At 51.7% G+C, this 15,101-nt stretch overlaps 2 long non-coding RNA genes across 2 annotated transcripts in view; one reads left to right on the top strand and one right to left on the bottom strand.

Moving 5' to 3' along the window:
• The window catches only part of LOC123379598, a 17,630-nt gene extending 7,095 nt beyond the window's left edge, over positions 1–10,535 (top strand). The window contains exons 2-3 of the long non-coding RNA XR_006584245.1: positions 4,187–4,313; positions 10,344–10,535. This is a non-coding gene — a long non-coding RNA (uncharacterized LOC123379598). The remainder of the gene's footprint in view (positions 1–4,186; positions 4,314–10,343) is intronic.
• LOC123379597 lies at positions 302–15,101 on the bottom strand. The gene is made up of 3 exons (XR_006584244.1): positions 14,921–15,101; positions 2,082–2,160; positions 302–916 (listed from the first exon to the last, which is right to left on the bottom strand). It is a non-coding gene; the product is annotated as an uncharacterized LOC123379597 (long non-coding RNA).

The following is a 15,101-nucleotide window of genomic DNA, read 5'->3' as shown; positions in this document are numbered from 1 at the left end:
GGGGAGAAACATGGAGGAGACAGTGACTTAACCAATCCATGGATGAAGCTCTAATGGGGAGATTCCAGACCATGAGATTGGCTAAGTGTATCTGCTATCCATTGTTGTATAACAGATTACTCCTAAACTTCAAGTGGCTTAAAACGAACATTTATAGGCACACCTAGGAGATATTGCAGGTTCAGTTCCAGACCACCGCAATAAAGTGAACATCTCAATAAAGCCAGTCAAATGAATGTTTTGGTTTCCCAGGGCATATAAAAGTTATGTTTACACTATACTGTAGTCTATTAATTGTGCAATAGCCGTATGTCTAAAAAACAATGTATATATCTTTGTTAAAAATACTTTATTGCCAAAAAAATGCATCTGAGCTTTCAGCAAGTCATACTCACTGATCGCATATCACCACAACAAATATAATAATAATGAAAAATATAATAATAATGAAATAATAATGAAATCTTGTGAGAATTACCAAAATGTGCCACAGACACGAAATGCGCAAATGCTGTTGGGAAAAAAATGGCACCAACAGATTTGCTTGATGCAGCGTTGCGGCAAACCTTCAATTTGTAAAAGAACACGGTATCTGCAAAGTGCAATAAAGCAAAGCTCAATAAAATGAGGTATGCCTGTATTATATCACAGTTTGGGAGGGGCAGGAATCCAGGAGTAGCTTAGCTGGGTGGTTCTGTCCTGTGGTTGGTGGGGGGGTGGGGGGGTGGTCTCTTACAGATTGCAGTTATATTGGTTAGGGCTACATTCTCTGAAGTCTTGACTGGGGCTGGGGGATACTCTTCCAAGAAGGCTTATTCACATGACTGGCAGGCGGTGCTGGCTGTCAGCTGGAGCGCCTCAGTTCTACTCCACATAGCCTCTTCAGCATGATAACCTGAACTTCTTTATATGGTGGCTGGGATGAGAGAGAGAGAGAAAGAGAGAGAGAAAAAGCCAGAGAGAGAGAAAAAAAAGTCCAAGAGAGAGAGAAAGGTCAAAATACAGACTGTCATCTTTTAAACCTAATCTCAAAAGTGACATCCCATCACTTCTGCTATGTTCTAGTCCTTGTAAGCAAGTCACTAAGTCCAACCCACATTCAAGGAGAGGACAATTAAACTCCACCACTCAAAGGAAGAAGTATCAAAGAATTTGTGGACACATTTTTTAAACTACCAAATTAGGCAAGGGGACACTTCCACTCTACAAAATGACAAGCATCTCTTGGTGACTCCAAACCCCAGGAAAACTCTGGGGCATCCTGAAGTGGAGAGGAGAAGGCATGGCCAGGTGATGATGGAGACTCAGAGGTAACCCTTGCTCAGGACCACAGTGTAACAGTATAATTGCACAATAATTAAATCCATAGACCCTGGATCCAGACTTCCTGGGTTCAAATCCAGGCTCTGGCAATGACTAGCTGTGTGACCTTGGGCAAGTCACTCAACCTCTGGGCCTCCGTTTTCTTATTCGTAAAATGGGGGAAATATCAGTACTTACCTCCTAGGGTGGTTATAAAGGTTAAATGACAGTACCTGGTTATTTTGTAAAGGCCATGTGAGTTTCAGCTAATACATCAGTTCCTACCTCTCATTGGCAGACCTCTCCCTGTGGACGCTTTTTCACAAGGAATTTGTTGAGCACCTTTGATGTTCCTCAAGCTAAGCCCATACACCCACCACCCCAGTGACTCCGGGCCCCTCCCTGCCCCCATCCCCTCAGGCCGGCCTGGTGGAAGGCTAAGCAGACAGGCTGGGCTCCATGAGCTCCATTTGACCCTGCCAGCCCAGCACTGCCTTTTGTGGCCTCTCTGGGAATGTTGTGCAATATGTTGGCCACAAACATTTTATGAGCAAGAAGACAGGAAGAAATTTTCCTCTATCGACCGCAGTCAGGCCTGCTCCCTCCGCCTCCTCTTCATAGGTCTCCTTGGTGATGAGGGGGACAAGGTGAAGACTGCCCTCACAGCAGAACCCCCAAGGAACAGCCTAGTCCCAGTGCCCTTGCCCTCAACCTCCCCAGGGCAGGACCTGAAGCAGCTGGCGCCCCCTCCCATCGCTGGCACAGAGGGGTAGGCAGACCTGGATCCAGGAGATCTCAGCCCCTTGGGGCAGGCATCCTCTCCAAGCTCGCCTGGTCTAGGAGTCCCAAGATGGTTCACTCAAACAAGAAAGGAGAAAAGTAAAATTTGGGGAGAAAATTGTGCAGAAAGCTACATCTATTCAATGTGAACCTCTATCCTCTCCATTCTGAGATCGTCTTTTCAACTTTTTTGACATTCACATATCCTTTCTTTTCTGAAATGAAGCTGAGAGCAGTTGGTAGCTTTCCCTCAGTGCCTTTATATGGCAAAATTAATAACTGGCAACTTTATGCTGGAACCCACATCTTTTTAAATTTATTTTTTCAACTTTTTTTTTTTTATTTATTTTTGGGACAGAGAGAGACAGAGCATGAACGGGGGAGGGGCAGAGAGAGAGGGAGACACAGAATCGGAAACAGACTCCAGGCTCTGAGCCATCAGCCCAGAGCCTGACGCGGGGCTCGAACTCCCGGACCGCGAGATCGTGACCTGGCTGAAGTCGGACGCTTAACCGACTGCGCCACCCAGGCGCCTCTTAAATTTATTTTTTATGTTTTATTTTTATTTTTGAGAAAGACAGACAGACCCATCGCAAGCGGGGGAGGGGCAGAGAGAGAAGGAAACACAGAATCCAAAGCAGGCTCTGGGCTTGAACCCATGAACTGTGAGATCAGGACCTGAGCCCAAGTCGTAGGCTTAACAGACTGAGCCACCCAGATGTCCCATGGAACCCATATTTTTAAAATATCACTCTCTTCAATGCAGGAGGCACAAAACTGTCCCACCTCCTCAAACACTTGCTGACCCCTAACTTGGGCTCCAACACCAGGTGAAAGAGGGAGCCCACCTCATCTCTGCCTCAGCTCTGCCAGCAACTTGAACTGACTGAGGACAAGTCCCTTCCTCTCCCCAGCCCCAGTTGGTCTCCCCATCTGCTCTATGGGCTATTGGACAGATGTTCTCTCTCAGTCTATGATCTTAGACTCACTCTGACCTTTGCCCTGGGCACCCCCACCCCTCCCTGCCCCCACTCCCTCCACCTCCAACCTAAGATGACCACAGGTGGACGCTGACATGCTGCAGAGCAGGGGAATCACCTCTCACTGGCCTGATGCCCCTTTGCCAGGCTCCACTGGAGTCTCTGAGCTGGGGGCAGAGAGACGGGAGGGGTCTTCGGCCTTTGGCCAGGGGGACCCTCCGTGATGCGCCAGGGAGGGAGAGAAGGATTTGTCTCAGGGGCTTGGTCTAGGCTGAGGGACCCCCCTCCCCTCCCTGCCCCCAAGGCTTGGCTGGAGCACAAGGGGCCCCTTTGTGGGGCCTAATCTCAAAGCACTGCGGCTTTAGCGACCTTCAGGGATGAAAGCGCCAGGAGCTGGCGGCCGGGAGGTGGTGTGGGGGCAGCCCCACTAATCCCTGCGCTTTCGCCAAACAAAGCTGCCAGGAGGGGCTGGCTCCCAGGAGATGATCCAGGGAACCAATTCCTGGAGCCTAACCCGCTCTGACAGCCCGAAAAGGAGAGGCCCACTACCGCCCCAGTGGCCCCAGCTTGGCCACGGGGGCTGAGGGAGGCCTGGCCTCCGCACTTCCTCCTGTCCACCCATGGACTCCTCTCCCTGTCTGTGAGGATATGTTCCTGTAGTTCCTTTCTCTCCCTGCTCAGCTCCACTGGCCCCTAGTTCCTCAGCCCCAAATACTTTAACCTCTTTTCAGGCCCTGGTACCCTAGTCCCTCAACGCCAGGCTCTTTGCCTATTGCCCCCAATATCCCGTTTCTCGGTATCCCAGACCCAAATCCTTTAGCTCCCAATCCCTTGTCCCCTAATTCCTTACCCCCAGTCCTAACTCCCAGACTCCCAGTCTCCACCTCTTCTCCCCCAGCCCCTAACTCTCCAGTCTCATGGCCCTCTGGCTCTTGATGTCCCCCAGTCCCCACCTCCTGCCTCCAGAGAGCTGCCAACCCTTGCTCTCCTGGCCCTTTCCTCCCCCCTCCCCAACCCCTCCTGACCTGATGCCCCTGCTGTTCCATGGGTGTGTGTGTGTGTGTGTGTGTGTGTGTGTGTGTGGCTGTCTCTGCCTCATTCCATTCTATCTAACCCGTACTCAGCTTGGCCACAGAGAAGACTGAGGAAGGAAGTGATTCGGACTCAACTTTGATGAAACCCATGCCTCCCACCAGACTCCCTCCAACCATGATCACCCTGGAATCCTGATGCTTCATCCCAGGCTCACAGGTGAGCACATCATGGTGGCCAGAGGAAAGGGCATGGTGGGTTCAGCAGGCTGAGAAAAGAGGCCCAGAGGGCTAGCTTCCTGGAGCAGAAGGTGTCAGCAGGGCTGGGCTGTCTGCTGCCCCATCTCTCCCCTAAGCTGAGGAGACCCAGGATGCAGAAATCTCCACCAGATCCAGAGAACGCCAGGTGCCAGGTGGGGTCACCCAGGCCAGCAGAGGCCACTGAAGAGCCAAGATGACTTTGGGGCCCACAGGGAGGGATTGGACAGGGCAAGAGGGTTGAATTCCCAGGAGAGGGGCGGGGGCCAGGCCAGCCCAAAGCACTTTCCCACCATAGCCTCTGCTGTCTCTACTCCACTAATCTGATTAGGATATTTACCAACCTCCCATAGCCTGCTTGGGGCGGAGGGGGGTATTACACCGAGGAGGATCGAGGATCTCCATCTCCCTTCCAGTTCCCAGCATAATGGGAGGCCCAGAAAGGTGTTTATGGCCCCTGAAATGACTGCACCAGGCCATCCCTCCTGCCTGCCTGGTCCCAGGGCTGTCTGAAAGACCCTTCCCCATCAAGTTTAGCCTTCTTCAGGAAGTCTCCTCTGCCACCCTCTGTCAGATGCCTGGGTCCTCTCCAAGCCATTTCTGGGCTTTCATGCTGTCCCACCCAGAGCCACAATTATTATGACATTATTCATGTCTGGAGGCAGTGCTTTCCTTCCTAAGTTTGTATGGGTTTTTAGGCACTGAGGACAAAGAGGATGGTGGTTCAGTCCCCAAGAGGCTGTTCCATGTAGCTGGAGTCAATGTCACTCACACTTGCTTTGACCCCACACCCAGGTTCAGGCCCTTCTTGAAGGGGGAGGGGCGCAGCACCTGTCTCAGGTTTCACTGAGAAAAAAACCTGACAAACCTTGGTGTGTGTGTGTGTGTGTATGTGTGTGTGTGTGTGTGTGTGTGTGTGTCTCTCTCTCTCTCTCTCTCACACACACACCACACACACACACACACACACACAGGCACACACACAGGCACACTGTCACACAGGGAAGGTCCACCCATCCCAGGCCCTCCCTTGCTTCTGTACCACTGAACACCAGACACAGTGGGCCTAGCTTGGGCTTGCTCCCTCCCCCAGCTGATGTAGGTGTGAGTGCAGTAGAGGGAGGACACAGCCTGTAGATTAGAGGGAAGCATTCTTCAAGGGGCTAGAGGGGAGGGGCTGCCAGCCTCCCTGGGGGTTGAGGACAGTGGAGGTGGCTCTCCGCAGAGGAATGACAGCACCTCTTTCCCCCTCTCCTCAGAGGTTGAAGGCCCCAAGTTCATTCATCCTTTGCATGATTTCAAATAGAAAGTTATTCTGAGCCAGAGGCAAGAGTTTCTTTAAAAACTAACAATACAAGGCCAACTTCAGACCAGGGTAAAGCTGGCTCCCTCCTAAGGGTTCCCACCCACAGTGTACTGGTGTACTCAACATTTACCCCTTTGGATTATTCCAGCTAGGAGTAATTTCAGCGATGGTTTCTGAGGATAGAGAAAGGATTGGGCGCCCCCTGCTGTCTGACCTTTAGAACTGCACCATTTCCCCAGGGCGCCCCAGCCAGGATCCTTCTGTAACCCCAACCCCAATCACACAAGACCTCTTCCTCTCACCTCCCACCTCCAGATGCCCTTGATCGGGTCAAAGAAACTATCCTGCTTGGGCTCCCAATTTCCCACTGGCAGCCGCCTGGAAAAGGGGATAGCCTGGCTGTGGTAGGCGTGGTTGCTAGGGAGATGGAGTTTCACAGGCTGATTCTTGGCATTTTGGTCCCTAAGGGACTGAGGGGGACTAATGGGAAAATGGCTAAGAAGGGAGAAGTAAGACTGACCCAGAGACTGGGGAGGAGGGGCAAAGGGAGAGGAATCTGATGAGGGAGGAGAGAGGGGGCAGATTAGAGGGGCACAGGAGAGAAGACAGTGAACAGGACAGGTGAGGTGGGCATAGGTGATAGGAAAAAGAGAGAGATGTACAGGTGAGGACACAGGTGATCTGGGGAAGAACAAAGAGGGAAGAAAAGATGCAAAGTGAATGGAGGCCACCAAGGGGCTCATGAGCAGGAGTCATTGCTCCCTGCCTCCAGCCATCTACTGGGCCACATCCAGCCCTATGTGTCCAGCCAGCCCTGTGACTGATGGCCAGGCCCCTGGTGGGGCACTGAGGGCAGGCACTCAGCAGAGGCAGACACCTGGGATGTCTGGGCTGTGGGGCACACACAGAATTTATTCTGTGTGGGCAGAACACATTGAGTTCAGTGCTGTGGTCAGAAGCCCAGGCCTAGGGGATGGGGGTGGAAGGTCTGTGGTTTTGAGCCAGGCCTTGGGCTCCTCTCCTTCCCACTCCTCACCATCTGCTTGGCCCAGGGGTCCTTCTCCAGGCAGGTTCAGCCTCTTTCTCTTATGTCAAAGACCAGAAGGGAGCCCTATCCAGCTGGGCTGGAATCAGGGGTGCTCAGGCTTCTCGCCTGCCAGGTACCCTTCAGGGCAGAACAAATCCCTTCATGGTGCACCCCGCACAGATAGCCACGCCCAAGGAAGAGAAGAGGCAAGTTCACTTTCTGCTCTTGGTCTCATCTTCCTCCACCCGCTTGGTGCTGTGTATGTGTGGGTTGAGGGAGTATTAATTAGACCATACTTTCAGATTGTCCAGCCCCAAATTCATGATTTCTGCCCTCAAAGCATTTATCTGCCCATCCCCTTTGAGAAAAGCAAGCTTAATTATTTGTCTTTCTCAGCAAGGGCCCTTGGAGGTGGAGGTGGGGAAGGGAGGCTAGGTGAGCAACGTGTAATTCTCCCATGGTCACACAGCAGACAAGCTGGGCTAGGACTTGGATGTCTTGCACTCACCCAGGGCTCTGCCCACTATCTCCCCTGCCTCTCCAGGGCCCTGGAGTGGGTCTATTCATCTGCCTTCTAGCCTCTTAGAGCCTTTCCACACACACAGCACACAAAGGCCAGAAGATCTATGGCCATGAGGAGGGGTGAGGACCCAAGTAAGCAGACTTGATACAGATCTTCTGTCTCCAGATCCCGTGAGCCTGTCTTAGTCATGGGGTTAGTGCTCCTAAGGGGGCCTCAGGGCCCTGGTACCAAGAAAGGCCAATCAGGATTCCAAATGAGGAAGCACGACGCAATAAAGTGGCTGGGGAGATGCTGCGCTTACCATGCCTGGGAGAGTTTAAGAAGAGGCTGTAGAAAGGAGACCTCATGGGATGCTTCTTGAGGCTCTTTGCAGACCTTGAACCCTAGGACGCTCCAAGGGTCCTTCATTCCAACTCCTTGCCCTCTACTCCTCTTCTCCCCAGTTACATGGTCTAAGGAAGTATCTGGGTCTCCTTATTTCTCCAACATCCCTTCCCCCACCCCCAAGTTCCCAAGGGAGCCTGGTGTCTAGGCTTAAAGATTGCCCAGCCTAAATCCCCAGCAGCCTCCCTCCCTGCTCCCCCACTATGGCCTCTTGCTGTGCCTGGCTGAGTGGGGATGGGGACGCCAAGGGGCCGGGAAGGGGGCTCATCAGCAGTACTACTAATAGACCATCCTCAGCCACATCCTATTACCGCACAGCCCCTCCCCAGCCCCCCAGCCTGGCTGGCCTGCGCCTCTCTGAGGCCCCGGGGACCAGGCATCAGATTGGAGTCAAGATTCCGAGAGTGTCATTTGCCGCTGCTGATGGTGCTGATAATAGGGACGGGATGGCAGGCGGAGAGCAGGAGGCACAGAGGCGGATTCTCTATTAAGGCTTCCCCCTCTCAGCACAGCAGCAGGCGAAAGGCAGGCCAGAGCTGGCACTGGGAAGATGAGGCAGGGAGAGTTCTATGATGGGCTGGATGTCTTGCTTCTGCCATTAGAGCAGACCAGGTACTGGCAGGGAGCTAGAGAGGACTGGGTAGCTATGTGGTCAGAGGATGCCAAATCCCAGAAGGAGGGTGAAGGAAAAATGGAAAGCCCCAGCCTACCCCTTTGCCACACAGTGGCCCAAAACTGCCCATTTCCATCCCACTTCACTGCCTGGGACCTAAAGCCTCCTGCTGCTGAACAGAAGGGAGGTCCTTGCTCTCCTACCTGCTTGCAGAGCAGAACTTTATAGAGAAAATGCCCAGATAAACCTGGCAGAGCCTCCTGCTCTGCTGGGAGCTTGGCTAGTGGGTGTTCTTAGAGCAGGACTTTACTGCCCCTGTACCTCCCCTGGGAACCCCAGCAGTGCTCATTCTTCACCTCTTTTGTCGTCATTACCAGTGCCCGGCTCCCTCTATTACCATCCTCCACAAGCACCCAGCACTCACTCTTGCCAACCCCAACTCTATCATGGTCTCCATGGTCAAGGGCACAGCTCTGGAGCTCCTCCAATTACTAGCTGTGTTGCCTTTGATCACGTATTTCAACCCTTCTGTGCCTATGTTTTATCAGCTTTAAAATGGGGATAACATTAGCTACCTCACAGGGTTAAAAGGATTATACAAGTTGCTACATACCAAGTGCTTACAATAGTACAGGGCACATCTTACTACTCCATAAATTGTATCATTGATGTTATCATCCCTGCTGTCACCATTATCAACTTCACTGCCACCATCTCCGTCCTCATCATTACCACCTTCACTGCCTTCCTTAATAGTAATAGCAGCTATCACCCACATAGTACTCACCACATGCCAGGAACTTGTCTAAATATTTCACATGTTAACTCATTTAACCCTTTATGAGGTAGACACTATTATTATCCCTATTTTGCAGATAAGGAAGTTGGGGCACAGAGAAGTTAAATAACTTGCCTAAGGTCACCCAGTTAGCAAATATCAGAGTCAGAAGTCAAACCCAGGCCAAATTCTTAGCTACTGTGTCAAGCTCTCTCCCATTAGGGCTTACTTCTTTGTCTACCTTACTGCCACCTTTTAGCCACTGTCATCACGTCTCCATCACCTCCACCATTGTCAACACTCCAGTTCTCCCCACCCCTGCCATTAGCACATTAGCACCACCACCACGTCCATGGCCGTCTCCATCTCCATAATCACCATCCCCATGCCAGTCTCAGCCACCAACAGATCCTCGGCACTGTTACTCACAGCATACCCAGAACAGAGCCTTGCTTCTGTCCTCCCTAGGCCCCATGCTCTGAGAGGTTTAAATGTTCCCTGTGATACAGATCTGTTAATATGGCCAGACCTGGAAAAGACAGACAGAGAAATTTAAATTGCTACAAAGCAATTCAGGTGCCAGCTAGAATTTAAGGTCAGCTGGAGCCTGCAAGATGTTCTTTGCAAAGCTGACTTCTCAGTTCCCCCAGGAGGCCCAGTGTGGTTTAAACACCCTTTTAGCATTCCAAGAGCCTCTGATGTGGAAAGACACCTTCTACCTCACAAATAGCTTGGCTGAAAACAGATTTGTCAACACAGACACAATCCCCTCCACTTGGCTTAGAAGTCTGTCTTCTCAACCTACTGAAAGCCTTGAGGGTGGAGACACAGCCTCATTCCTTTCCTTGTCCCATTTCTTTTCCAGTACACCCCCAGCCCCATCCCTACCCCTAACTCACCAACACACAATGAAACAATGGACAGATGAGCCTAGTTGAACCTGAAAGGGGTGGATCTTGCTGTCCATGGTACTGAGACAGAGCCTTGCTCTTTAGGAACCCACAAGTTCCCTCTTGTCCTTTACAGGTAAGAACTAGTCTTCAATTTTTCCAAGGTCCTTCCATCAACTTGCCACTCCCATCACTATTGCAAAGCCCGTTACCATTTGCAGAGCCTGTCTCTGTTTGCAAGACCCATTATTGTTTGCAGAGCCTGAAATTGTATACCAAACTCATCAGTATTTACTGAGCCCATTACCATCTGCAGAGCACATCCCATCCCTGATTTCTGAGCCTATCACTGTTACAGATCCCATTATAATTTTCAGAGTATCTTATAAATTTTCAGAGCCTAAGACTTCACAAAGACCATCCTAAGTTACAGAGGCAAACTTCACATTTGGATCTCATTATGGTTTACAGAGCCTGACCCCACTTGCAGAGCCAGGATCAAGGTTGAGTACATAGAGGGTGCTCAAGTGGCTCTTATCACCCATCCTCTCCAAGCATAGAGACAGCAAAAGACAGAAGGAAAGAAAGGAAATGAACAATGAGGAAATCTGTATCCATTCAACAAGACTCCTATGGGCCAATGCCTCTGTTAGGCTCTGTAAACAAATGGGGAAATGCAATAAAAAGTGACTTCCAGTTCTTGAGTCAGGCTCTGTGTTAAGTCCTTTAGTCATGATCTCATTTTATCTTCACCACAATCCAGGGAGATAGGCACTGTTCCTATCCCCATTTGTGAGAAGAATGTCCATAACTGGGAGAGATCAAATAATTTACCCACTATCATAGAGCTTATTAATAGCAGGTCCAGAATTTGAATCTGGATTTTTGTTTGTCTGTCTGTTTGTTTGTTTGTTTGTCTGTTTGTTTGTTTTATTCCAAAAGCCATTCCTAGAGCTTCTCATGGGGTAAAAATGGAGGAAAATGGAAGTGGGAGGTACTGAGAGATTGGCTACCTGTCTGAATAAAAAGACAAAGCCCTGCCTTTGAAATAGTCTAAAGCAGGAGGCTAAGCCTTTGAAAGCTTTCAGAGTGCCTCTAGCCTGACTCAGACTGAGTACAAGTGCAAACTCTGGAGGACAAAGCTCCTCAGAGGGAACACAGAGCATCCAGGACACCCTGTCTCCCAGCCTTGGGACAAGCCAGCTTTCCCTCTCCATTCAGTTCTTGAGCTACAGTGACCTTCGAACCTGACCATAAAGACCTCATAGAGCCACACAGAGGAGACAGAGACAGAGAGACACAGACTGAGAAACACCAGGATTCAGAGACAGGGAATCAGAGACAAAGAGAGACAAGCAAAAACCAGAGAAAGAGTCACAGATACAAATAGAGAAAGATACAGAATCAGACAGAGACACAGATTCACAGGCCCACAGAGATAGAGTCAGACATGGAGAGACTCTGAGAGGTACAAACAGAGACACAGAGAGACCAAGAGCAGGAGAGGAAGGGGGTAGGAGCCAGGAGGGCATGAGGTGGAAGAGGACTCAGTGGCATCAGTTGAGAGGAGCACCTGTTCAGGCCCAAATCAGAGGCTCCATAGCACCTGGCAAAGGTGAGGCTCCTAAGGAAGAGGGAAAAGAAGTCCTTTCCAGGATGCTCTGAATGCAGGCGTTTGAAGAATCTGCTGGATACAACCCCAGTCCTGGGTAAGGATGCACACACAGCCTAAGCCCAGGGTTTAGGCTCATCTCTGTCCCTCTTCACCCACGTTGGGGGTGACTCAAGAGATCACCACTTTGAACTTTAGTGGCTTCTGGGCCTGGAATTTGGTAGACAAATGCTTTCCCTGAGCCTGACCCCAGGGGTGGTGCCTTGATGGCTTGGAGGCTTTAGCCCTCTCCTTCATCATCAGCAATGCCAAGCCACCCCAAAGAGGCAGGAAATCTTCATAAAACAGCATGCTTGCTATACAAACCCAGCAGGCAGGATCTTCAGCCCGCTTCCCTCCAGTCAGCCACGCCTTCGCCCCCCCTATATGGAAATCCTCTGATTCCCACTGCCAAGTCTTGCCCTGCGGGCTAGATAATCGGATGACTTTCTTGAAAAGGCTCCTGCTGGTTTCCAGCTGTGGCAAAGGCACAAAGTAAACAGGAGATGCTTGGGGGCCCAGCTAGCACACAGTAGGTGCAATCAATTATGGAGGTGCTGTGGGCAGGGACCCTTTCTCTCTGCTAGTCCCCACCCCCACTGGTGCCCAAAGTGGAGAAGAGTAGGTTGGACTTTGCCTCTTCCTCTGGTCAGAGAAAGGGAAGGGGGAAGGCAAGGAGGCCTCAGGCGGACCTGGAGTCTCATTCCAATCTGTACTCCACTCGCCCCTGCCCCTAGCCTCAGATGGGCCATGGGCTTCTCTCTCCGGGAAGGTAATGGCTTCTGGCCTGAAACAACTGATCCGCTGAGCCACTTCAGATGGCTTCTCCCCTCCCCATCCACTCCTCATAGACGTGTACTTGGACCGGAAGGGAGTAGTTCAGGCTCCCTTCCCCTCAGGGCAGGCTGCCCAGACTGTCTCCCATCCCCTCTGCGCTCTCCTAGGTAATAAGCTTGAGTGAGGGGGGGAGGAATTGTAGTGGATCCCCATGTGTCCCCTCTCCCTAGCCTCCCTCCTGTGGGGGAGGGGGTGTCAAGATATCATTGGCTGGCGGATTCCTTCTGTACTCTGCTCTTCTGAACTAATAGTAATAGTACCATGATGCCCACAGCTTGGGCACTTATTATCTGCCAGCCACTTTGCTACATGCTTTACATTTTCTTTATATGGATTCTATGAAGAAGGTATTATTTTATCCCCATTTTAAACTTGCGCCCTGAGGCACACAAAGGTGAAATACCTTACTCAAGGGTACACATCCATTAAGCAATGCATCAGGATTTGGGCCAGGGCAGGCTGGGGGGAAGGAAGGCCCAGCCCAGCTAAGGACCACTGAGGTGGCACTGAGCCCTCACTGAGCCCTGACCTGGAGGCCCCCTGGGTGTGTGCACACAGGGAGGCTTTTTCCTATCCTCATTCCCTCTAGTCCCACAGGCCTCCCCCCTGGTACTCGTCAGATGGGATCCTGCCTGGGAGGCCCTTCTCCATAGCCTGGTTGCTGATTATTTCTGACCAAGCCCTCTCTGCAGCCAGTGAATCAGATCTGCCCCATTGGTGATCAGAGGAATCCTTCTTGAGCATGAAATCGGGCCGTGGAACATGCTTCATGGGGGTGAGGGGCCAGGCCTACTATCAGATCCTGTCCAGTGGGTCAGGGATGCCCAGGAGAATTCCTTCTTGAGGGTCTGACTACTCCAGCCTCTCCTCCAATGGATTCAGGACCAGAAAGGCTGGATCAGGGAAGGCCAATGAGGGAACCAGGCCCAGACTGGGTCAGGGCTTTGCTATGGTTACACAGGAAGGGGACTAGCCTCCTACCATCCCCTGCAGCCTGAAATACCAGAGCACGTTTTGACCCTACCATAGAACCCCTTCTCCCCCAACTGAGCAGGATCCAGGGGTCAGTCCAGACCACCTCAAGGTGGTTCTGAGATTCTGAGGATAATGTTCTCCCCCACCCTCGCACACGCGCGCGCGTGTGCGCGTGCGCGCGCGCACACACACACACACACACACACACACACTTCCCAGTGACAACAATGGTGCATGTGACCAACACACAGTCACATATGTACATACAGCACAAGAGTGAGTGGCAGCAGCCAGTGCCCTGCTTGCTAAGGACTCATTAACCCTGCCCCTCTTCCCCACTGATTGAGCCAGCCACAGGGTCACTCTATCACTGCCTAGGGCATGGGATGGGGTGCCCTCCAGCAGCTGTGGGACCTAAGAATTTGACTCCATTTAGTGTTCACTGTCTGTCCATACAAAGGATTGGCCTCTCTCAGAGGCTCAGTGTGTTTGTATGTGTGTGTGTGAAAGTGTGTGTCCATGGTCATTTCGTGTGTGCAGGGTGAGTACCTTCTACAGTCAATGTGTGTCTACAGTTATTATGTGTGGCTGTGATATTTGCGTGAGGGGTGGAGGCTAGGGATATACATACCAGTGACCAGAAACACACACTGTCCAAAAGCACACATATTACCATGGATGTACACAAAGACCATGGACATACACCAAGCATGAAAGCATGTATGTTCCCCAGACGCACACTGATCACATACACTGAATATTTTACGGATAAAAAGAGGCTGAGGCTTTCCTGACTTCCTGCCTTGGGTTGGCTTATAGCTGGGTTCTGTGTCTTTTTCCCAGATGTGGAAGGGAAAGCTACCACCCTTTCTCTCCAACTTCCTCCCTGACTGCCCCTCAAGAAAGCAGTAGGCCCAGAGGAACTGGCAAGGAGAGTGAGTCTTGGACCCCCAGCCTGTAGAGAGAATCCCAGCCACCAACCCCCCCCCCAAACCACCACCACCACCAGCCAGAGTAATCAAGGCAAATCAGTCTATTTCCCAGCCCAGTGCCATTCCTCATTCCCTCCTTCCTGCCTGCCCTGAGAAGGCCCGTTGCAAAAGCCCAAGAGTAAGCTCAAACTCCAGAAATATGAGCTATCCTGGCAGGCTCACACTCAAGCATACACACACACACACACACACACACACACACGCACAAGCACACACTTGTCTTTAGAGTCCTTCCAAGGGAAAAGGTGGGGGAGGTCTGTGAGAGAGCGCAAGTGGGGGGCTGTGCACCTGGCCACGTCCCTGCATGGTCCATACATAGTGTAGCTGAAATCGTAGCTCTGTGTCATGGGGGTTTCCACTAGGATCACCGGAGGCACTGCACCTGAATGTAGGATTGTGTGTCTGCGTGGTAGAGGGTCTGCCTGTGTCTGTGAGTGCGACCAGGAGCCAGTGTTGCATGACTGCGTGAGCAATGGTGGACCTGGTTTATGTACGATGCTGAGCCTGTGCATGTATGTGCGCACACTTCCATGTGTTCTCAACTGTTTTTCCACTGGGGAGGGTGACGGTGGGGGGGGGGCTTGTGTACTTACGGTTATTGCAGGCCCTGGTGTGTAACTCTTTGCGTGCGTGCGAGCGCGCGCGCGTGTGCCTGAAAAAGTGTGGCTGTGGCTGCGTCTCAGTAGGCGCACGCCCCACCTTGGCTCCTCTCCCGGCCCAACCGACCCGCCTCCATTCACCCAGCTGGGAGCAGTGCGGCCGCCGGCCGGGGGG

Source organism: Felis catus, chromosome C1 (assembly GCF_018350175.1).
Source record: "Felis catus isolate Fca126 chromosome C1, F.catus_Fca126_mat1.0, whole genome shotgun sequence".
NCBI classification, from domain to species: domain Eukaryota; kingdom Metazoa; phylum Chordata; class Mammalia; order Carnivora; family Felidae; genus Felis; species Felis catus.
This window is presented reverse-complemented; position numbering and strand designations above follow the sequence as displayed.